The following is a 24,240-nucleotide window of genomic DNA, read 5'->3' on the forward strand; positions in this document are numbered from 1 at the left end:
CACTGAAGTGGTAATGACGCAGCCCCTCCTCAGAGCAGGGGCTTTGGTCTAGTTGGAGATAATGCGCAGCACACAGGAAGCAGGAGCCAGCGGCGTGAGACTGATGCCGCAGGATGCTGCTGTGTGCACACCGGTCTCCCCCACAGCTGGTGCTTGTGTTCAGGAGCGGCCCTCCTCCTGAGCTCTGGCAGTCAGTTTGTTTTCGTGGATGATTTGCTAGCACCGTTACAGACTGGTCTGAGGTTACTCGGACCAGCTTTTACGTTTCCGAGGAATGGCCCCAACCCTGTCTTTACGAACTTCTCCTTTCTTCCATTTTTCTACGTAATGACAGGTTAGTGCTACGGTGTCACTTCCTGATCTCCAGGGTCTCCTGGGGGCAGGCCACCGGCCATTGCTGCTTTTAAGGCATCGAGGTTTTTCCTGTGCATTCTCAGATTGTTTCTTTACCTTTTGTAGTTCGACTCCATTTTCTAGGAGAGTGCACCTCAAAGTGATCGCTGAATCAAGATCTCTGGGAGTGGGCCTTGGAATCTGTCGTTGAGGATCGGAGGAAAATGGAGCAGGCTGAGGTCTGAAGCAGTTACGGAAGAGGACTCCAGGCCGACAGACCATGTAGTCTGTCCTGTCAGGTGATGTGGAAGCTCCACTGGGTCATAAAGTACCCAAGCTTCTTCCAGTTCACTGCTCTGTGATTCTTGGGGTGTCGCTGTTGTCTTTATTGTCCAAACTGGCTGCCATGGATCCAGCTAGCACATCTATATTCCAGGCTGTGGAATAAAGACAGACCGAAGGATGATGGGCCCCCTCCCTCCCATTTAAGGATACTTCAAGAAAGTCTTCTGTCTCTACTACTTCCTGTGAGGGAAAGTTATTTAATGTCTCAGAGCCAGAGCTACCTCATTTGTGAAGTGGGCATAATTCCTCAGGCGGAGGAGGATTAGAGAGAATGCAGAGCGCTTAGCGCAATGCCCGGCCTGCAGCGAGTGCTCGCTATGTGGTCGCTGCCGCCGCAGCACAGCTTGGCATCATTCCCTGTCCCTCCGTCCCCTACTCCATCTCTCCATGGTCTCTACCCTGCCCCTCACCTGCCCCTTTCCTTTGTTCTGGCACCCTTTGCCCTCTATTCCTGCCCTGCCTTTTCCCCCACGTTGCCTCTCTTCTCTGCCCCTAATTTTCCTGCTCCCCTCCTGCCTCCAGCCCTCACCATCTTCTTTATTTAACCTAACTTCTCCATCTTTTTCTACCTCTTCCTCGTATTGCCTCTGTCCCTCTGTCTTCCTGATGTCCCTAATTAATGGCAAGGTATCATTATATTACAAAGGTTAGAGGTGGTAAATGGTCTTTGAACTGGAAGTTAACGATGAGTAATTTAAGAAAACCAAGTGTAATTGGTTTACTCATTAATCAATTAGGAATTACATTTGGCAGTTAGCAAGCAGAGACGAGAAATAGCAGTGGCTTAAACCAAGAGAGGTGTGTTCTCTGTAGGCATTTAAAAGAAATCTGGGGAAGGCAGTCTGAGCCGGTTTCTCTGCTCTGCCATCCTTAGGGCTGTGTCCTGGTCTGAGGTGGCTGCTGCCGTGCCAGCTATCAGGCCAGGTTTCCAGGGACAAGGGGGAGAGACAAGCAGGACATGTGCCAACTGTTTGTCTCCTTTCTAAGGACCTTCCCTGCAAGTCCCACCCAGCCGTTTCCTCTTCGCCTCATTGGCCTCCCCCAGCTGCAAGAGAGACTGAGAAGCCTCTCAGCCATACACACGCCTGCCTGAGATAAAACTGGGGGAGTACAAGTGGCGTGAACAGTCTGCGGGGTCTGCCGCCACTCGGTCAGCGTTAACTTAGCGAGTTATTAGGACCAGTCGAGGAGTGCCATCCAGAGGGGAGGCCTGGATGAGTAAATAAGTACTGTACAGAGTGAGGGTGCCAGAGGGAGAGGAAGTGAGGGAGAGGAAGTGAGGGAGAGGACTTGAGAAAATGTGCCTCACACTCCTGCCAGGAAGCTGTCAGAGCAGCTCCAAGGTTCATCGAATCAGCGTTCTCCTCTGCCGTTTAGTTTCTCTGCTCCGTCTCCTGATCTCTCTCTCTCCTTTAGCGTCATTGTCGCTGTTGCGGGTTGTTTCTTCCCCTTTCTGACCCCAGCAATAGCCCTTAGAACCCGAGGAAGCGGGAACAGTTGGCAGCTTAGTGGGAGCCTCTGGGATGGGAGCCATGTGTTTGACGAGCCAAGTCCCAGGCCCGGAGGCACCCGCAGGCTAGTGGCAGCAGTGCCTCCTGTTCCTGGACAGGCGTCGGCACTGCCAGGAGACATCGCTGCAGGCACGGGTCGCCCTCAGGAGGGGCGCTTCTGACCAGGCACCCGGCGGCATCAGCTGCACTGTGCTGTCCCTGGCAGCTTGTCGTAAACTGACACCATCATAGCAGTAAAACCCTTCTCAAGGTCTCATGGAGTAGATGTGAGTGTTTTATCCACACTGACTAAACCAGAGTCTCAGGATGCTGTAGTTAATCATACGTTAAAAAAAAAAAAAATACAGCTTCTGCTTTCTATAACATTTCTGTGCCATTAAACGTTGATGTTCCTTCTTGGAACTCAAGGAGAATTTTAGGAATAATTTGTGTGACCCGCAGTATCTTTGATTTCCGTCTTAGGAACACCTCTGCCCTCTCTCCTTCTGCACCCTCACCCAGTTCCTATTTCGGACTCAGGGAAGCAATGGGGAGCCTGCTGCAATGGTGAAAGGAAGGCATATCCCAGCCCTTAAGGGTTTAATCTTTCAGGGAAGGCAGAAGGGTTAAAAGGTCGTTAGTTCTAATCCAGTACATTTCTTATGAACTTGGACTGTGACCTTGGGCAAGGTACTTAACCCTCCTGTGCTCAGTTTTCTCATCTGCCAAAAAGAAATCCCGGTTGTTACAGGGATTAAGAGGTGCTCGGGAAGCACTTGGCATGTTCAGTTGTCACTACTCTTGCTCTTACCCACTGTGGTTAGACCAGCAGGTTGGGGGCCAGTGTGGGAGGCCTTGGGTGCCACATTAAGAAGCTGGGTTTTATTCTTTGAGCACAGAGAGCTGCAGAAATGGGCAGGGGTGTGACCAATCATGTGTGGGCTCAGGAATGTCACCAGCAGGAGTAGGGAGCTGGACTGGGGGCAACGAAGTGTCTAGGGGTAGGTTCAAGTGGGGTAGGCAGGGCCTGACCCAGGACTACCCCAGGGAAGTCAGGGAAAGGGGACAGTGGATGGCTGAAAAGAAACTAGTGAGGAACGACCCACAAGCATCGCCATGTCAGCCTGCGTGACTACGGAACACTTTCCATTGACTGGTACGAGGGGGGCGGGGGTGTTGGAGGAGGAGCAGGGAAAGGTGGTAGGAGAAGAGAGAGGCGTGTGCGTGTGGTTATTTATGGCCCCAGGAAGCCCTGCCATGTGCTGTGTGGAACTCCTTGAGCTGGGAAGACTAGCAAGCTCCCTGGAGGCCCTTGTCTTTCTGCCTTCTCCCTTGGGTTGCTTCTCCTAACTTTGAGTTTGCTTATTTGTCAGGTGGGAAAGGCAGGCCTCTCCCAGGCCCAGATCAGTCTGAGCCACAGGACAGGGTGGGCAGCCTTGATCTACCAGTGGCCCTGACCCCTTGTTCCTGCTTTGGCCCGAGGCTGTCGACTCTCAGTTTGAGACAGAAGGTGGGATTGCATCAGTTGTTGCTCCTTCCAAGGCCCCAGGGAACGCTCTGGGTGTGCTCTCAGGCTGTTTGCATCCCTTCCACCTCTGCCTCTGAGCCTGTTACGGTGTCTGCTTGGCTACGAGGGCCTGCTCCCCGGTTCAAACAGGCTACCTTTCCTTTACGGCAGCTGTGGGGGACTGTGGTGGTGGTGGTTCAGCTTAACCCCTCATTTTAGCTTATTTTTATCTTAGAATGTTTAGTAATAGAAAAATAAGACCTAGACAGATGAGAAAGTTATGTGACAAAAAGGGATTGGATGTGGGATCTCCAGCCCCACTCCCCAGGGATGAAGGTGATCAGTTTCCTGTATATTCCTCCAAAATTTTTCTTTTTCTTTTTTTAAAAATATATTTTATTGATTATGCTATTATAGTTGTCCCATTTTCACCCCTTTATTCCTCTCCACCCTGCACACCCCTCTTACCCTCATTCCCCCCCTTTAGTTCACGTCCATGGGTCATACATATACATTCTTTGGCTTCTACATTTCCTAACTATTCTTACCCTCTCCCTGTCTATTTTCTGCCTGCCATTTATGCTACTTACTCCCTGTACCTTTTCCCCCTATCTCCCCCTCCCCTGTTAATAATCCTCCATGTGATCTCCATTTCTGTGATTCTGTTCCTATTCTAGTTGTTTGCTTAGTTTGCTTTTGTTTTTGTTTTAGTTTCGGTTGTTAATTGTGAGTTTGTTGTCATTTTACTGTTCATATTTTTTATCTTCTTTTTCTTAGATAAGTCCCTTTAACATTTCATATGATAAGAGCTTTGGTGACGATGAACTCCTTTAACTTGATCTTATCTGAGAAGCACTTTATCTGCCCTTCCATTCTAAATGATCGCTTTGCTGTATACAGTAATCTTGGATGTAGGTCCTTGCCTTTCATGACTGGGAATACTTCTTTCCAGCCCCTTCTTGCCTGTAAGGTCTCTTTGGAGAAATCAGCTGACAGTCTTATGGGAACTCCTTTGTAGGTAACTGTCCTTTTCTCTTGCTGCTTGTAAGATTCTCTCCTTATGTTTAATCTTGGGTAATGTAATTATGATGTGCCTTGGTGTGTTCCTCCTTGGGTCCAGCTTCTTTGGGACTCTCTGAGCTTCCTGGACTTCCTGGAAGTCTATTTCCTTTGCCAGATTGGGGAAGTTCTCCATTATTTTTTCAAATAAGTTTTCAATTTCTTGCTCTTCCTCTTCTCCTTCTGGCACCCCTATGATTCAGATGTTGGAACGTTTATTGTCCTGGAGGTTCCTAAGCCTCTCCTCATTTTTTTGAATTCTTGTTTCTTCATTCTTTTCTGGTTGGATGTTTCTTTCTTCCTTCTGGTCCAACTGTTGATGTGAGTCCCAGTTTCCTTCCCTTCACTGTTGGTTCCCTGTACATTTTCCTTTGTTTCACTTAGCATAGCCTTCATTTTTTTTCATCTAATTTGTGACCGTATTCAACCAATTCTGTGAGCATCCTGATTACCAGTGTTTTGAACTCTGCATCAGATAGGTTGGCTATCTCTTCGTTGCTTAGTTGTATTTTTTCTGGGGCTTTGATGTGTTCTTTCATTTGGGCCATTTTTTTTGTTGTTGTTCAGCGTACCTGTTACCTAGTAAGAGGCGGAGCCTTAGGTGTTCACCTGGGCGGGGCAACACTTGTGGCTGCGCTATGACACTGTACGTGGGGGAGGGTCCAAGAGGGAGCTGTGGAGCTTGCTACACTCTCTGCTGGCTTTCAGTCACTTCCCCTGCTACCCACAAGCAAATTGGGCTCTTCTGGTGCTGCTTCCCGGGTGGGTGTGTTTGTGTACATTCCAGGACCCTGTGGGTCTCTCCAACGAGCTCTCCTGTGAAGCTGGGAGTCTCTCCCACTGCCGTTCAACCCCCACCCGTGTTTTCAATCAGAGGTTTGAGGCTTCACTTCCCAGTGTTGGAGCCCTGGGTTGTGCGGTCTGTCTCGCTCCCCAGTTGCTCCTCCTGGTTTATCTGGATGTGAATGTGGGACCGCCCAGTCTGCCAGCCACCACCTTGCTGCGAGTCCTCTTTGCCCAGCTTCCCGTCTCTGCCCTCCCACCAGTCTGGGTGAGTGTGTCGTCTTTAACTCCTTGGTTGTTGAACTTCCGTACGGTTCGGTTGGATTTTCTGTCAGATCTGGTTGTTTTTTGTTTTGAAATTGTTGTTCTCCTTTTGGTTGTGCGAGGAGGCACAGTGTGTCTATCTACACCTCCATCTTGGCCGGAAGTCCTCTTTTTCTTTTTTTAAAAGATTTACTTCTTTTTAAAGAGAGGGGAAGGGAGGGAAAGAGAGAGGGAGAGAAACATTGATATGCAAGACATACATTGTTCTGTTGCTTCTCACATACCGTCAGCTGGGGACCCAGCCCGTAGCCCAGGCATGTGCCCTGACTGGAATCGAACTAGCAACCTTTCGGTTCGCAGGCTGGCGCTCAATCCACTGAGCTACACCAGCCAGGGCCCCACATTTTTTTATGCCCATACTCATGTGTATGTGTACTTTTCCTCTTCCTGTAACTGAGCAAAAGAAGGAGGTTCGGCTGCTTGTCTACCATAAAAGCCAAACTTGTGAGGCAGACACTGGTGCAAAAGGAGGGGGGTTTTATTCAGGTGCTGCAGGATCTAGGAGCTTGGCAGAAGCCGTCTCAAATCCTATCTTTGTGGTAGGATTTATCCTATCGCAAACCTATCTTTGAGATAGGTTTATCTTGGTCTTGCTAAAGACCAAGATAAACACCAGTGTCCAGAGTTCCTATTCCAATTTAAAGTACAGCCCTTGGAGCCTGTGGGCAGCTGCTAAGCAGTCAGAGCCCCCATCCAGGTAGATTAGCTTGTTCCCAGCTGCTGCTCATTTCAGGCTCCTCCCTGGAGCCTGTGTGTGGGGCACACACAGCCATGGGCTATGTCGCTGCTGTGGCTGCACGAGCACACAAATGCACCTCCTATAGGCCGTGGCCCATCATGGGGAGAACCAGTGAGTGTCCTGTGCGAGTGCAGGTCCTGAGCCAGAAAGTCACTTTGTTCCTCTGGGATTATGTTAGCTTGGGTGTGGGACAGGCCAGGTGCTTTCTCAAGGTGACCAACTTCCCAAACTTTCACATGCTTTGAGTGGGTTTACCTCCCAACCAATCCCTTCTTTCCCCCAGGCTAGACTGACACGCCTCTTTCGTCCAGCACCTCCCCCCCGTGCCATTTGGACGTCTGTGGTGCATGTGCCTACCTTCCCCTGGTCCTACCCCCACTCTGGTACCAGAGGTGTGGGGAAGGACTTTTTCCTATACAGTTATCTTTCTAGCTCTTCACATGCTTGGGCTCTATCTATCGATGTCTCTAGCTTTTCACACGCCCAGTGTAAGAACCTCCCCCTGTTGCCATCTTGACCGATGGGGGAGACTTCCTGGTGCTCCAGTAGACTGTCAACTGGTGACATTCCTACCCCTCCTCCCTGTGGCAGTGGGAGAACACTTTGTTGTTTCGACACCTAGCTCTTTTTACTTAAGTATATGTTAGGGGTTTTCCTACATTAGCATGTACAGATCTACTGCATTCTTTTTTTTTTTTAAGGTATACTTTTCTTTAGAATACTCAGTTATATTTCAAGGCTATAGTTAAAATTCTTTTATTTATTTTTTATTAAAGGATAGTTGACACTGTATTCTTTTTAAAAAAATATATTTTATTGATTATGCTATTACAGTTGTCCCATTCCCCCCCCCTTCACTCCACTCCATCCTGCCCACCCCCTCCCTCCCACATTCCCTCCCTATTGTTCGTGTCATGGGTCATACTTATAAGTTCTTTGGCTTCTACATTTCCTGTACTACTCTTACCCTCCCCCTGTCTATTTTCTACCTACCATTTATGCTACTTATTCCCTGTACCTTTTCCCCCTATCTCCCCCTCCCACTCCCCTGTTGATAACCCTCCATGTGATCTCCATTTCTGTGGTTCTGTTCCTGTTCTAGTTGTTTGCTTAGTTTGCTTTTGTTTTTGTTTTAGGTGTGGTTGTTAATAACTGTGAGTTTGCTATCATTTTTACTGTTCATATTTTTTATCTTCTTTTTCTTAGATACATCCCTTGAACATTTCCTATAATAAGGGCTTGGGGATGATGAACTCCTTTAACTTGACCTTATCTGAGAAGTGCTTTATGTGCCCCTCCATTCTAAATGAAAGCTTTGCTGGATAGAGCAGTCTTGGATGTAGGTCCTTGCCTTTCATGACTTGGAATAAGAAGCAGCCCCTTCTTGCCTGTAAGGTCTCTTTTGAGAAATTAGCTGGTAGTCTTATGGGACCTCCTTTGTAGGTAACTGTCCTTTTCTCTTGCTGCTTCTAAGATTCTCTCCTTATCTTTAATTTTGGGGAATGTAATTATGATGTGCCTTAGTGTGTTCCTCCTTGGGTCCAGCTTCTTCGGGACTCTCTGAGCTTCCTGGACTTCCTAGAAGTCTATTTCCTTTGCCAGATTGGGGAAGTTCTCCATTATTTTTTCAAATAAGTTTCCGATTTTTTGCTCTTCCTCTTCTCCTTTTGGCATCCCTATAATTCAGATGTTGGAACGTTTAAAGATGTCCTGGAGGTTCCTAAGCCTCTCCTCATTTTTTTGAATTCTTGTTTCTTCATTCTTTTCTGGTTGGATGTTTCTGTCTTCCTTCTGGTCCAAACTGTTGATGTGAGTCCCAGTTTCCTTCCCTTCACTGTTGGTTCCCTGTACATTTTCCTTTGTTTCACTTAGCATAGCCTTCATTTTTTTCATCTAATTTGAGACTGTATTCAACCAATTCTGTGAGCATCCTGATTACCAGTGTTTTGAACTCTGCATCAGATAGGTTGGCTATCTCTTCGTTGCTTAGTTGTATTTTTTCTGGGGCTTTGATGCGTTCTTTCATTTTGGCCATTTTTTTTGTTCGGAGCACCTGTTACATAGTAAGAGGCGGAGCCTTAGGTGTTCACCTGGGTGGGGCAACACTTGTGGCTGCACTGTGACGCTGTACATGGGGGAGGGGTCTGAGAGGGAGCAATGGCACTTGCTCCACTCTCTGCCAGCTTTCAGTCACTTCCCCCGCTACCCACAAGCAAATTGGGCCCTTCTGGTGCTGCTTCCCGGGTGGGTGGGTGTGTTTGTGTATGTTCCAGGACCCTGTGGGTCTGTCCAACCAGCTCTCCTGTGAGGCTGGGAGTTTCTCCCACTGCTGCCTCAACCCCCACAGGTGTTTGCAGTCAGAGGTTTGAGGCTTCACTTCCCAGAGCTGGAGCCCTGGGTTGTGGGGTCTGTCACCTGGCCCACCAGCCTCTGCCTTGCTGCCTTCCTCTCCGCCCGGCTGCCCGTCTCTGCCCCTCCTACCGGTCTGGGTGAGTGTTTCTTCTTTATCTCCTTGGTGGTCGGACTTCCATACAGTTCGATTTTCTGTCAGTTCTGGTTGTCTTTTGTTTTTAAATTGTTGTTGTCCTTCTTTTGGTTGTGCGAGGAGGCACAGTGTATCTACCTACTCCTCCATCTTGGCTGGAAGTCTCGACACTGTATTCTTTTTTAAAAACTTTTTTTGTTGTACATATGACATATGTATAGTTTATCCAGTAATTTTCCAGAAACATTCACATAACTAGACCTTCAAATGCCTTAGATTTGTCAGGTGAACTGTGGTGTATAAGACGTCTTCCCAGCCGTTTTCTGTTGTGACCCTCATAGCCCTGTGAGGAAGACAGACCAGAAAAAATTCTTTGCAGCCCAGGGTTGTCTGTAAACAGTGAGGAGCTGAGAGAGGTGGGTGCTCCTTTAGCGAAGAGTAAAACTGGGTCTCTCCTTTGAGAGGCTCAGACGTTCGGGGAGCTGGGTCTAGAGGTGTGCACGCATGTGCCCAGAAAGAGCACGCGAGCAGCGTCTGTGGAGCGAGTGTCGTGGGTGGGGGGTACCTTGGGGACGAGCTTCCTCAGAGGGGATGGAAGTTGAACAAGTCTTTAAAATAGAGGGGGTTAGGAATGAGACGAATGACCACAGGAGGGCATTTCAGGCAGGATAGCAGCATCTGCAGAGGTTTGGGCCCCGGGAACTCTTCATTCGGTCAGTGGATATTTAGAAACCTCTGTGGCCGGCACTTTTGGGGTCCTGAGAGCAGCAGGGGAGCCTGATGCCTGCCCTTGATTGGCTGTCACACTCTAGCCGGAAGGTGCTGGATGCACAACTGATGGTGACGCTATCAGTTGTCTAGGAGACGCTAACTGATGGTGGTAGTCGGAATAGTAGTCCCCTCTCACTGGGGCACTGCTGGCCAGGGGCAGGAAGAGGCTTCTGCGGTGCTGGGAAGGTTTGCTGTCTGAAACTGGGTGAGGGCTGTACGATGGCCCGTCAGGTACGATGACTGTGTGGTATATCACGTAAGGCTGCGTGGTACTGCATGCTGTAAAAGTTAATGCAGACCACGCACTCTAACCGTGAGAATGTTACAAAGCAAGCAAGCAAATAAATGGCACATCCCGGATAAATAAATACAGTAAGTAAATTGCAATAGCAGAAGTGTGGAAGAGCAATGCTTGGGAAAATCCAGGGACTTCCGGAGCATGCTCCGCGGGAGGCTTATCTGAGGAAGTCATACGTAAGCTGAGACTTGAAGGATGAGGGAGTGTTAGCCAGGTGAAGAAGGGGGTGCAGTGTCCCAGGTGGAAGGAACAGACTGTGCCAAGGCCCGGAGGGAGGGAGCCTGTGTGCTGGGAAGTTCAGTGAACTGAGTGTAGCGTTTGGAAGGGATGAGAAATGAGATTTCAGCCCTTCGGCTTCTCTCACTGTTGTTTCAGAAGCCCCCAGTGGGGCTCACTGGCTCTCTCTGTCCTTACAAGCATCGAGACCAAAGCACTTCTCTGGTTCTGCTCTCCCTCTTTGCCACAGAAGTAAGTTCACCCTTAGTAACTAGGAAGTCAAGGCCGTGTCAGAGAACTGGATGTCCCCCCAGCGGGACAGTTCACCGTTTCCAGATGCGCACCGTGTTCTCACCCGCAGTGCCTGGCTCACCGTGGCCTTCTCTGAAGTGCCTTTCTTAACCTCTGGCACAGCTGGAAAAAGGCCCTAACACCTGCTCCAGTATTATCCCAGCCCCTCCCAGTTGGAAATACCACTCCCTTTGAAATGCCTTGCCCCTTTTGTCATCTCCCCCTGTAGCACTCTGGGCCAGAGCCAGTGCACACACTTCCTGAATCCATCCCTTGAACGACCTGTTGATTGGATGGGGCTCGGCTGGGGAAGGGTGGAAGGTTGCCGTGGGGCCGTAGCATAGGCTGCCCGGGGAAGTGTCCAGACTCTGGGGCTTCTGAATTCCTGACACCAACTTTCAGAATTCGGGGGAAAGGCATAAAATTTCCTGGGAATTCCCAAAATCATATCTTTCATAACACTTGTATTTATGAATTTTTAAATAAGAATGAGAGCATGATCAACTCTGAATTTTTTTTGGTCATAAAACTTTCAGAGGTTTTCCTGTGAAAGAAAAAAAGATGCACTAGGAAATGCATGGTTTATTATTATTTAGGAAAAGTATATTGTTACAAGATTATACACTCTATTAACATGTAAAAATGTATCCACCTTGTGTAGATATTTGACAGTGAAAAATGTTGAAGGAAGAGAACATTAACAAAATGAATGCCAAATAAAAATCAGTTAACGTTTTAAGGGTAATGCACAAATATTTAATATTAAAAAGTGACTCTTAATGTGACATTTGAAATCTTTATTTTTAAATTTCCAGACACTAAAATTTACCCCTTTTGGTGTGCAGTTCTGAGGGTTGGCAAGTTCATAGTCATTAACCACCACTGTAATCCAGATAAAGAACTCTGCTATCACCCCCTAAAAATGCCGACCTTCCCTGGCACTGCTTCCTCTGTAGTCAGGTCTCATCGTGTCATTAACCCCTGATCCATTCTCTGCTCTTACAGTTTTGCCTTTTCCAGAACGTCATATAAATGGAGTCATGAAAATGCAGCCTTTTGAGGCGCTCACTTAGCAGAGTGTACTGGTATGTTCGTTGCTGCTGCATGTAGCGGTAGCTTGTCCCTCTCTGTTACTGAGTATTCTGTGGTGAGGGTGGGCCAGTTTGTTTATGCGTTCTGCAGCCGAAGCACATTCCGGTTGTTTCTGGGTTTTGGCAGTTTGGATTCAACATTCATATGCTGGTTTGTTTGAACACAGGTTTTCATTTCACTTAGATAATTCCTAGGAGCGGGATTGCTGGGTATACGTATGGTAAGGATACGTTTACTGGCCAAACCTTTCTCCAGCTCGGCTGTGCCATGGCATCCCTCCAGCGGTGTGTGCGAGTTCCAGTGTCTCCTCGACCTCGTTAGCATTTGGTGTTGTCAGTTTTGTGTTTTGTGGGGTTTGGGCCACTCTCATAGGTATGCAGTGGTATCTTATTGTGGTTTTAATTTGCTTTTCCTTAATGACTCAGGATGTTGAGCATCATTTTCGAGTGTGTACTTGTCATCTGTGTATCTTCTTTGGTAAAGTATCTCTTCAGATATTCAGATCTTGCTTTGCCTACTTGCCTGTTTCTTAATTGGGATGTTTGTTTTCTTCTCTCTTTTATTTTTAACTTAAAAAAAAAATCCTCATTCTAGGATATGTCCATTGATTTTAAAGAGAGGTGAAGGGAGTGGGGCAGGGCAGGGAGGAGAGAAATCAATCGGTAGCCTCCCGTCCCTGCCACCTTTTGGTGTAGGGGACAATGCTCCAACCGACTGAGCCACCTGGCCAGGGCTCTCATAATCTTGATCTTTGTTTTGTGACAAATATTCCAGATATAGAAAAGTTTATTTTTTTTTACTTGACATCCGTTGAATAATTAAAACATGTTTCCAAGAGTATTTTCAAGATGAACATCGAGGTATAAATTGCTTTGTATAAGCTCATTTTCTTCTTTTTTTTTTTTTTTAGTGATGAAAGCACTTTGCTTGCCCCAATTTTGGTTTAGCTATTGCTTTTACTAATCAGTACTCTTTTACTAATTCAGATTTTAGGTCGGTTTCTGATTCTGTGTCCTAGAATTCCACGGTATTCATATTTTTCCCCCGTTTCTCCTGCAGCAAACAGTCAAATGCTAGAAGTGGCCAGTGAACATTATTGGGTAACATTTGGATCACCACCAAGCGTGTCTCCTAAGAGGGTTAGTAGCCCTGTACAGAATCAGTTTAAGGACTTTTTGTTTCCAAACTTATTTCGTAGAATACCACTTGTAGGATTTGTATGTACTGTGTACAGTGACATATTAATACAGGTTTGCAAGTATGACTTGCCATGAGCAGCAACAGGGCCGTGACCACACGCGTACGTTCTGGCCGTGCTCCAGGCAAGGCTCGGTTAGATGGCGGCCCTTCCTGTCCCGGTTCCCAGAACCATCGGCCTGCACCTTCAGCCCTGCATGTTCTTATTCTTGCTTTGACTTGAAATTAGTGATTCCTTCACACCAATAACATCTCTAGGTCGATCGTTAAGCTTTAATTCTCACCAGAGGATTATAATACTTTTTCCCACTTTCCCAATTTGTTAGTATTGAGATGTCTGTCAGAGTTTGGGATTCAGTAAAACGTAAGTTTCCCAAGAGAAGTTGGGAAGGAAGTCTTGTATGGAAATACTCGCCGAGAGAGGGTACGGCAGGGTTTGACGAAGGCCAGGCGTTGGAGGGTAGCCTGGAAGGTCAGCCCCACGGAGCAGCCACTGTGTCTTGTCCATCACAGTGACTCTGGAGCCTGGCTGGCCCCTGGCCCCTGACCCCTGGAGGGTGCCAATAAGAGTTGCTGGCTGAACAAATGGCTTTCCAGCCACGGGCCATCGTGTAAACGACTTGGGCTGACAAGATGGTTTGGGCTGTAGAGTTTGTGGAAGATGAGCTTAGAGGCCCTACTGTGCCAAGCCTTGAATACCAAGCAGAGAAGCTCGGGCGGCCGTGGACACTGGGGAGAGAATCAGACACAACACAACTGAGGCTTGCTTGGCTCAGAGCCACGGGGTGAGCTGAGGGCAGAGCGGCGTTTTTTCTGTCTATTTTTTTTATTTAGGCAAAAGACCAGAGCTTAAAAAAAAAAAAAAAGGAAAGAATACTACTGTGAACGTCTATATTTCCTTCACTGAGATTCACCAGCTGCGAACGACTGCTCCAGTTTCCTAACATGGTGTCACTGAGTGTCCTCACTCCAGGTCTGAGTGATTGCTTCCCCGTGATGACACGTCGGTCAACGATCTAGGTGCGAGCCGAGCCCACACAGGTGGCGGGCCTCCCGTTGCTTCACGTCAGGAAGCATGATGGTGCCGTTGTCCCCAGTAAAGATGATGCTAATTTTAATTACGTGGTTGAGTTGGTGCCTGTGAAGACTGCTTTCATTTTAAGGCGGAGAACTTTGCGTTCTTGCCATTTCTTGGTCGGTTGGTTGGTTTTTGAAGGCAGAGAACTTGGGAAGGAGCTTTGCACTGACTTTTGGGAGTAGCTGACAGCCATTTTGGAAAAGACTATTTCTTGTCCGTCGTACCTGCTCCTGGGAAACATCTCGATGCAGTCCAGCGATTCTCAACCCTGCTCATATCAGGGCACACGTAAGCTAATTGCTAAGCGTCTGCAGCACACCAACAAGTGTATTGTGTTTTCTGCCAGTCTGACAAAATAGTAAGTATGATTTTGATTCGTTCGTACCGGATGGCTGTTGTGTTGGCCGTCGTCATTTTTTTATTTGACAGCCTCAGGGGAAAGAGGTCAGTGCCCTGACTGAAGAGTCAGGTATTGCATGTTTTAAACATTCTGGCAGCACATCGGTTGAAAATCGCTGGAGTGTCAAAAAAGCCCTGAGATCCAGGAAATGGGATTTGGGGCCAAGCTCTACCACATCCCTCCCCATGATTGTGGACAAGTTAGGTCGTCTTTCTGGGCTGAGCCATTGTACATATAAGGAAATAGATACTCAGCGAGGTGAAGCAATTTGCCCAAGGCCACTCAGCTAGTAAGTAGCAAAGCTAGGATTCAAGCCCACTTCTGTTTGGGCCAAAGTCCTGCCCTTGCTCTTATGCCAGTCTGCCTTCTCTGAGGGGCCTGGTCATCGTTATGGTGGCGCCAAGCACTAGGCACTGATGCTCAAAGCCCAGCAGAACACTAACCCTTGTGGGATCCGAGCTGAGAGGGACGAGAGGGGTGCTTTGCCTGCCCAGGATGCTCCCCTGCATGTGGCAGGCCATTGCCCAGGAAGGGCCAGCACTTCGGACAAGCTGGTGGGCAGGTCGTTGGGTGCTGCTTAGCCACCTGCGGAATAAATGCTTTGGTGTGGGGTGTTACAAAGGTGAGCTGCTGGCGCCGGTCCCCACCCAGACAGCGAAGTGCAGGCCTCACGAACCTGGTGGTGGCCTGTGTTAGGGTCAGTGCCCAGGATCCGCAGCTTGGACAGTGAGCCCTGAGGGCAGTCCAGGTGGGTGGAGAAGGTACAGCTTAAGCCTGCCTGGGCTTAGGGGAGGGTGGGAGAGCGGAAGCATCAGTGGGGGAAAGGTGTGCAGAGCCTTGCCAAGCAGGTCTCTGTGGGTGGGGAGACACTGCCTGCGTGCCCTGTGCGCCCCAGGTTTGGGTGGAGGTTCTCGAGGAGGCAGCCAGGAAAGAGGGCCATGGCGGCGACACTAAGGAGTCCAGAGCTGCACCTGCCGGCCCTCTGCTCTGGTGGCCCACCAGCCCACCAGCCTGTTGTCTTCCTGGTTAGCAGCTCTCCCCAAGGCAAGGGGCACCTGCGCACTTGGTGAGGAGTGTCTGCTCCTCATGCTCCCGTGGTGTTCTTCCCTGCAGCAGTTGTTTTGAGGACAGTGGCTCTGGCTCAATCAGGAGGCTATGGTCTGTTAAGGCCATGTTGTCCTATTGCTGTGGGGCTGAGAGTCCAGGAGAGTCCCAGTTCTCAAGTTCCATCTGCTTCTCCCTGCCCTATTTATCCTCACAGGCCTCCAGGGAATGGGGCTGAAGTCGGGGCCAGGGCCAAAGGGGCCTGACAAAGAGCAGGCCAAGCAGTGTGGGCCCTGAGGGGATTCTGGGGAGTTGATCTACCTCCTCCTACAGTGTATCTTGGAGGAGACCCCCCCACCGCACCCTGGTTACTGGCAGCCAGGTAGGCAGGGACAGAGGGGCCCCTAGAGAGAGAGGACCTCAGAGGGGAGGCAGTGTTTCCAGCAGGCTCCCTGTCGTCTCTGCTTGTAGGACAGGGAACAGGGGCAGTGCTTTGCCTTGAATCGTTCGTGGGAGCCCCATCTCCATCCTGCCAGAGGGGACTGAACTCCAGGCTGGGAGCTGACATGACCCAACGTGTAAGGCCTTCCGCTTTCTGAACGAATTCACCAAGTCATTGCTCAGTCATGCCAGTCCTGGCATTTCCCCGCCACCTCCCCCACGCCGCTCCTGACTGGCCCTGGGTCCTGAGAAGTCAGGGAGCAGTTTTGGACCAGCTTTTGCACCGAGACCTCTTGCAGGCTGTCATGTCGGCGTGACATCCAGAAGCTGCTCACTGTGGCAGCAAATGAGGATTGGAGGGCGAGGAGGGCGTGGGCCAATTTTCTGGCTCTCCACGTGCTTTGATGTGTAAAAACTCTGTTCCGGACACCCCTGAGATTGAATGCCTTTGTTTTATTTGTCCTTTCACTCCCTCGCCTCTGGCTCTCCCTTCCTTCTTTAGGGGACTTCATGCTTTTCAAATATTTGTTAACTAAGCCCTTATCTGGGACCTGAGAGAGCAGCCAGATAAGTGCTCTTGGAAAGAAGTGGGAGAACAGAAAGCCAATGGCTGAGAGTGTCTTTGAGACCCAGTACCCGGTGAGCTTTTGGTTCCTGAGCTGATCGCGCTCAGTGAGAGCCGGAGCCTTGTGTCTGAAGGAGACTCTTGGCTCTTCTACGGAGCTTCACGGCGAAAGGCCGCTCCAGACCACAACCACAAACACAACACTCTCCCCACCATCAGGCCCCTTCACCCCCCATTCCAGACTCTGTTCCCTTCACAGTCGTTGAGCTGTTGGACCAGGGTGTGCCTGCTCTTCGCTGTCTTACACAAAGCGGGCGTGAGGCAGGCGCACAGTTCGGCCCCTTGCCCCGTGTCACGGGCATCCCTCCTGAGCGCCACACCTGCGCCGCCTGCCGCCCTTGGAGGCCAGCAGAGAAGCCGGCGCCGTGGATGTGCGGCAATGTCGCATCCTGAGATCGAAGACTCTTCTGCAGCTCTTTCTGTTTCCTCTTGGGACTTTCTAAAATAATGTCTCATGTACGTATCATGCTTTCAAAACCTTTTTTTTTTGCTTACTAAACACAGCACATGTTCATTATAGGAAAATGAACTAAGCAGTAAGGGAAGAAATAAAAATTACCCCTAAGAGATCTCCCTCATTAACATTTTGGTGTATGAATTATATAATGCTTACGTTTTTCACATTTACTCTCCCATCTGAGCCTTGCTGCCGTCATTAGGGAAGACCTGTGGATGTTGGTCCCATATTAGAGATGGGAGAACTGAGCCACAGAGAGGTTAGAAGATTGCCCAGAGGTCCACAGCCTAGTGGTGTCACACAGTCCAGCACTAATGTCCTGTCTGTGTCCCCCCATCTTCTCGCCTGCAGGTAGAGAGGAGGGGTGCCTGCAGTCTGGACTTCAGCGGGGCCTGGGCACTGGCTGTAGTTTGTTGAGTGACCTTATCCAAGGGTTAATAAGCAAATAGCACCTAGGTGACACTTTGGCCTCTTACTGACTTAGGAGAAAAGATAGGAGATTGCTTCTTAGATTTAAAGTCTTGCCATTCCAAGGCTTCAGCTTCACCTTGGTCTTGGGGGTTTCAGGAGCCACACATTAAGGGACAGTGATCCACAGGGAGAGGAGGGCCTGGGAAGCTGTCAAATGACAAAAGCCGCAGTAACCGGGAGGTTTCACCTGGCGGTGATGGCTTTGGGGAGGAAGGTGAGTGCAGGCTGAGACTTGGTGACCAGAGGTCAGGCAGGAACAGACTAGGAATGGAAGTTAGTTGGAGGGAAGGGTCCACTTACCAGGACATGGGACACTTTTAGCATTAGAGGTTCCGGAATAGAAATGAGAGGCAGTCCAGTGAAGTGTTGGGAGTTCCCACTCCAAAGGCAGACTGGCCCCGGCTCTGCAGCCAGGCTCAGGGGGTCATGGAAATTATTTCACTCTTCCTTGCTCTGCGTTTCTCTTCTATAAACGGAGATAATAATAGTGCCCGCCTCACAGTCCTCACTTGGGCTCCATAAGGAGCTCACAGTAACGGCACACAGAAACGCTATGTGCTGTTCGGTTCAAGCACAGTTTTCGTGGGCACCATGGAAAAGGCGTCCTAGGAGTCACTCAGTGTGTGTTTGGCCGTGACCTGCTTCCCCAGCCTTCTCTGGACCCTGCCACCCTGGTTGTCCTGTGTCCCTACCCCCCTCTTCCGGGCCTAGGTAAGCCTGCATGTCCCCTTCCTAAAACACCCTACCCCTCAGTCTGTATAAAAAAGTAATCTGTCCACTTCCTGATTTTATTTTCTTCTCTGAACTGTTTTCTCTAATGAGCATATTTTACTTTTAAGATCATTTCTGGATGACCCAGCTCTCCTTGGCCTTGGAGGACTGAGTCCTCGGGCAGAAGCCATTTCCTGCTCCTCAGCCACACTCCTCCCCTTCCCCTCGGTAGTAGCAGGTGCTGGTCTTATCTCCCTGGCTGCCTTGTAAATATGTTAAAGCCACCTGAGGGTTTGTCACCACCTCCCCGCCCCTCCCCTAAGAAAAGCCAAGTCCTGTAAGTGAGCCAGGCCTCCTCCCTTGAGCTCCTCGTGGGGTCTGCTCAGTGAGAGGGTTGCAGAGCCCAGGTGGGAGGGAAGCACCCCGCACAACTTCCCCGTGGGGAGGACGGCCCCAAGAGAAATGCACTGCTCCCCCCAGGCCTCGGTACGTTTTCCTAGTAGAAGAGCTGAGGTCTGGGCTCCCGAGTGCCCTGCTCTGCGCGGCTGCTGGTTTGTTGTAGCCCTGATGAGCCCCTCTGACTGGGTGGGCTGGAGGGCTGCTCGGTGCCCTGGGAAACGGAAGCCGGAAGACAAGTGATGCCTGTGGGGCTGTTTCAGGCTGGTCAGCGAGCGGAAATCTTTTTCCAGTTATAAAACTTACTCATTTATTCAGCAAATATTTGTTGAGCCATTACTGTCTGCTAGGCACTTCTCCAAAACCTGAGATCGGTGTCAATCCAGCACATGAAATTTTTGCCTCATGGGGTTTATGTTCTTTGGGGGTGACACAAGCAGTAAACTAATGAGTTCATTTTTTAAAAGATTTTATTTATTTTTAGAGAAACAGGGCGGGATGGACAAAGTGAGGGAGAGAAACATTGATTGGTTGCCTCTCGGATGCCCCCACCTGGGGGCCTGGCCCGCAACCCAGGCATGTGCCCTGACCAGGACTTGATCTGGCGACCTTTCATTTTGCAGGCCGACACTCAATCCACTTAGCCACACCGGCCAGGGCTGTTTGTTTATTTTCAGAGAAAGGGGAAGGGTAGGAGAAAGAGAGAGAGGAATATTGATTGGCTGCTTCTCGTACCTGGACCGGGAACTGAACCCGCAACCCAGGCATGTGCCCTGAATGGGATTGAACTGGTGACCTTTCAGTCTGTGGGACAATGTCCAGTCAACTGAGCCACACTGGTCAGGGCAACAAAAGAGTTTAAAAAAATACATGTATATATGTATATAGATATACCATATTTTGCCATGTATGATGTGTACTTTTTTGCTCAAATTTTTGAGGGAGAAATAAGGATGCTCATTCTACATGGGTACCATGACCACATACCATGGGTATAATAATCCCGTGTCAATGCCCACAAAAACATGGGTGTGCATTACACAGGGGAGCACACCAAACACAGCAAAACACAGTGTATATACATGCCTGTATGCGTCCATGTGTGCGCGCACACACGCATGCACGCACACATGCACGCACGCACACTGTTCCCAGTGTGTGGAGAGCTACGGAGACAACTGAAACAGAGAAGGGAAATGGAAGCGCCCAAGGGCGGGCTGGGTGTGACCTTAAGTACTGTGGCCAGGTTGACTGTCACATTTAACCAAAGTCCTAAGGAAGTGAGGCAGCCCGCCACGTAAATAGATTCCTGGGAGAAGACGTTTTCAGCTGGAGGGAACGGCTGCAAAGGCCCTGAGGCAAATGTGCCCGCCGTGTTCAAGACCAGCACGGACGCCCTGTGCCTGGCACGTAGCACATCAGGATGGGAGCAGCAGGCAGGGCCATCCCAGAAGGCCTTGCAGGCCAGTGTGAAGATGGGCAGGAAGCTTCTGGAAGGATTTGATCACAGGCGGGAAGAATCTGGCTGCTGTGTGGAGCGTAGTGAGATAAAGCCAGAAGCAGAGAAGCCCATTAGGAGGCCGTCACAGTAATCCAGGCAAGAGGTGATGCTGGCTTGGACCAGGGTCATGGCAGTGGAGGTGATGACAAGGGGTAGGTTGTGGGCATTTACAAAAGGCAGGGAGCCAACAGGATTTGCTGACGCCAGCATTTTGGCCTGACAGACTAGAAAGTCGGAGTTGCCATTTACTGAGATGGGAAAGTGTCGCGGGGGGGGAGGCCAAACCTTGGCTTTGGTTGTGTTATTTGTGATACCACTGGGCATCCACGTGGAGATATCAGCGAAGCTGGGACTGAAGGAATAATAAATGTGGGAGTCGGAGGGTATCGAAAGCCATGAACCAGCCTAAGATCACGGTTCTCGTAAGTATAAGACTAGCATGAAAGAGACCCGTGGAGACTGGGAAGAAAATAACTCACTGGCACCAGCAAAACAGACTGATACGGAGCCGCCAGTGAGGTCAGGAAGCCGGAGCCCCGTGTAGAAAGGTGTGAGGAGGAAGCACTCGGCAGTGTGTCACGGGCTCTGGTGGGCAAGTGGGGTGAAGGTAGTACGTGTTCAGAACAGAAAGTTTAAGAAGCACAGTGACGTCAAAACAGTGAATCACCTGCTGCCCTATTCACGCACAGAAACTTCCTGTCATTCCTTCTCTGGTCGTTTTTGCGGGGTTTGTGCTATATGATTTAATCCTGCTGTTTTCCACTTACCAAGTTACTAAACATTCCACGGAAACATGTGTTTAATGGCGGGGCGATACTCCGTTTCTGAGGATGCCCTCATTTATTTAACTATTTCTCTGTCATGGGACTTTGAAGCACTTCTGTTATTTTTCAGTATTATAAAACTTGATACTTGATTTCAGCGTTATAAATAACACTGCATCGAACAGCTCGGCACGTTTTCCTAGGAGGGGGACCGTTGCACAAGGTCAGAGGGCTTGGATACTTTCGGGTGAAGCTTGGACTTAGGAGCCACAGTTTCTCCTGAATGGAACTGACTGGCGCTGCTCAGCTACAGGGTTCTTTCGTGTCTCCTCCGTCCTTGGGAAGCCTCAGAAGTCACTCAGCCCTGCTGACCCCGTTGTCTGCCTTCCCCTCCACAACTGTGTCCTGTTCTTCCCGAGCTGGCCAGAGTTCCATGCCCGTCACTAGGCCTGTCCACCCCTCCGTGCGCTGCACGTTTCCTTGCCACCAGCCTCTGCCCCTCGCCCAGTTTGTCCTGGGGGTCAGCAGGAGTGAGAGCTTCCCTCAGAGGGCTACCGTGGTGTTAAAAGGAGATAATCCATTGTAGGTGCTTAACACACGTTAGTCTGGTCTGCCTTCCTCTTGTTGCCAGACGAGGGTCTGGCCCTGAGCGGGTCTGCCTGGGCCAGTGTAGCGTGCGGGTGCTTGACTCCGGTGGGAAAGGTCTCACAGCCCGAGTCCAGGGGATGGACTGTTTATCAAAGCTGGGGGCAGTGAGACGAGGGAGGGGTGGCACAGAAGCAGTAGGAGAGCCTAGGCTGGGCTGCCCTAGCTCACTGGGAAGTCAGGAAAAAAGGGGGATTTGGGGACAGGTTCAGGGCATTAGCCTGGGACAGGCTGCCAGCTGCCTATTGCCTTAGAGTTTTGGAGACTCCTGCCTGAGAAGAAAGAAGTGGGGGAAGATGGAGGGAAGAATGGAAAGGGAATGGCACCGGCCGCTCCCCAGAGGGACAGCACGTGCTGGGTCCTTTGTCTTGAGGGTTCTCTCTCTCTCCTGCAGGTGGGAATTTTAGGGGAGGTCTCAGGGAAGGGTTGCAGCAGAATATTCATCAGTTCTCCAGGTGTGCTCTCTCAGGGTCATGGTCTCCACCGACTGGTCAGCTCCAGGGCAGGGGGTCTTTAGTCATTGAAGTGGTTCTGGCTTCCCCACCTGGTTTTGCTGCTTTTCAGGGTCTAGAGCTAAAACACAACTGAGGTCTAGATGTTATTTCCAGGGAGGAAAGGCCAGGGGAGGAGAGGGTACCCTGGGGGTGAGGTCCTTGTTTTTCCCAGTTTTGCCCCTTGGCATGTGCCCCTGGCTGTCCGTTGCTCGGCCATTGTGTTCAGCTGTCTCAGTTTCCCTACTCCACTTGCCAAGGACTTGCCCTAGCTTCTCACTGTCCTGTCTCACTCTCAGGGGGTCGATTAAATGACATTATTATGTAAAGGTGCTCTGTGAACTTTTAGGGGCTGGCTGATGCTGTCTTAGTTGTTTAAAAAGAAAAGGGCACCCTGACCGTTATGGCTCAGTTGGTTGGACGTTGGCCCAGAAAGCAAAAGGACGCAGGTTCTATTCCCAGTAAAGACACATGCCTGGTTCGTGGGTTTGAGCCCTGGTCAGGGTGCTTGCAAGAGGCAACCTATTGACATCTCTCTCACATCAATATTTCTCTCCCTCTTTCTCCCTCCCTCCCTCTCTCTCTAAAAAATAAATACGTAAAATTAAAAATAAATACTTTTAACAAATAAAAAACAGAGAAAAAGATGCACAGTGGTGACCGGCCCATGCCCTGTAACCACACAGCTCCTGGAGCGGGACCACTGACCCACAGAGGCTGGTGTGCTGGTCAGAGAGCTGCGTGTCCAAAGTTCGAGGGGCTCAGATGGGGTTGCCAGGCCTAGGAATGTGGCGGGTAAGACATATGGCCGCCTGCCAACTGGTGCTGATGCCACTTCTGTTTCTGGACATGTGTGTATTGTAGCTGGGAATCACTAAGACCCGAACGGCGCTGGGAGGCTGGAGCCGGGGGAGGTCTTCGGCAGGAAGGGTGCACGCACGGAGCTCCTCTAAGCTGCCCTGATGCTTGACTCAGTGAGGGCACGGGAGAAGCACTCAGCTCTGCGTAGGGCCCTCGTGCCTCAGCTCTGCAGCCTGGCTCGCCCCCAGAATTGATTGAACAAGCAGGTTTCCAGGGCTCTGGGGTGGCCTTCCCTTCTGCTGCTTTTTGGACAAACTCACATCCTGGACTTGCCCTTTGAGGCCCTGAGTGATCGCTGGCCTCAGCTAGACCAGCCTCCCTGCCTTCCCAGCACGCCAGCCGCACAGCTCTTTTCCCACCCCTCAGAGGGCCCGTGCCATCCTCCCCCTGACGGGCCTTTCCACATACCTGTTCCCCCGTTGCCTTGTAACCCTGCTCGCCTTCCTGAGTCGAAGGCCACACCCTCAGGAACACCCCCTGAGTTGCCCACCCAAGGCCAGCTTGCTCTGAGTGTGACCACACCGCGCTCGGCATTTGCCCTTCACTGCCTGGTCGCCCTTCCCAGTTACGTGGGTGTGTTGTTTTCTTGACTCGTGTAGCCTGGCACGTGGTGGTAGGTGCCTAACAAGTATTTGCTGAACGAGTGAGTGAAAGCAGCCGGCAGCAGCTGGCAGGGACCAGAGGAAGGGTGGAGGGACATCGATGGCATCAGCAGCCACAGCACCTGAGGCACTGGGATGAGAAGGGCTCTAGAAGGGCCCCAGGTACAGCCCTGGTTTTGGCACAACTGCCCCGCCTTGCAGCCCTCTCTGAGCACTGAGGGCCTCAGCTCCCTGAAAGCTTCCGGAGGGAGATTCGGTCTCTTCTGGAACCTGGGCAGGTGTCTCCTTTACCTCCTCAGTATCTCTCAGATTGCTTTTCAGTCTGCTTTGTTCAAAACACTTTTTGAACCATTTCTCCCTTTTCCCTCAATGGCGAATGTATCTCACCATTGTAAAGGATTTGGAGAACAAAGGTAATTCAGAAAATAGGAATCGCCTATAATGGCAATGCTCAGAAAAAACAACCATTAAACATTTGGGGCCGTGTGTTTCCACTTTCTTACACATGTTTTGACCTTGTTGAGCTTGTGTTGCTTGTAAAAACTGTAGATTTTTAGCATCTCCTCGGTCTTCACTGGCTACAACCAGAGGCAGCTGGGACTGGGGAGCTGCTGGCTGGAGTCCCTGCCTTGCTAGGCAGCCAGCCGCACGCTCAGGGCCCCTTGCTGATCCCCCGTGAGGGTCCCGCTTTCCACTCCCATCTCTCCTCCAGGCATATTCTCAGCAGCTCCCAAAGGCCAGCATTTCCTTTTAGTTTAGTTTAGCTCCACTCCATGGGCCTCAGGGGCTGATTCTTGGTGGAATTGGAAGAATTGTAGAATGT

At 50.1% G+C, this 24,240-nt stretch overlaps 1 protein-coding gene across 8 annotated transcripts in view; it reads left to right on the plus strand.

The window, feature by feature from the left end:
• The window catches only part of PPARD (peroxisome proliferator activated receptor delta), an 83,861-nt gene that overhangs the window by 36,983 nt on the left and 22,638 nt on the right, over positions 1–24,240 (plus strand). The window contains exon 1 of one of the 8 annotated variants that reach the window (XM_045193043.3): positions 8,786–9,069. The exons of the other annotated variants lie outside the window; for them this stretch is intronic. The gene's annotated coding sequence lies outside the window, so the exon portion shown is untranslated. Of the gene's footprint in view, positions 1–8,785; positions 9,070–24,240 lie in introns of those variants that run through there. 8 annotated transcript variants of the gene reach the window in all.

Source organism: Desmodus rotundus, chromosome 11 (genome assembly GCF_022682495.2).
Source record: "Desmodus rotundus isolate HL8 chromosome 11, HLdesRot8A.1, whole genome shotgun sequence".
NCBI classification, from domain to species: Eukaryota; Metazoa; Chordata; class Mammalia; order Chiroptera; family Phyllostomidae; genus Desmodus; species Desmodus rotundus.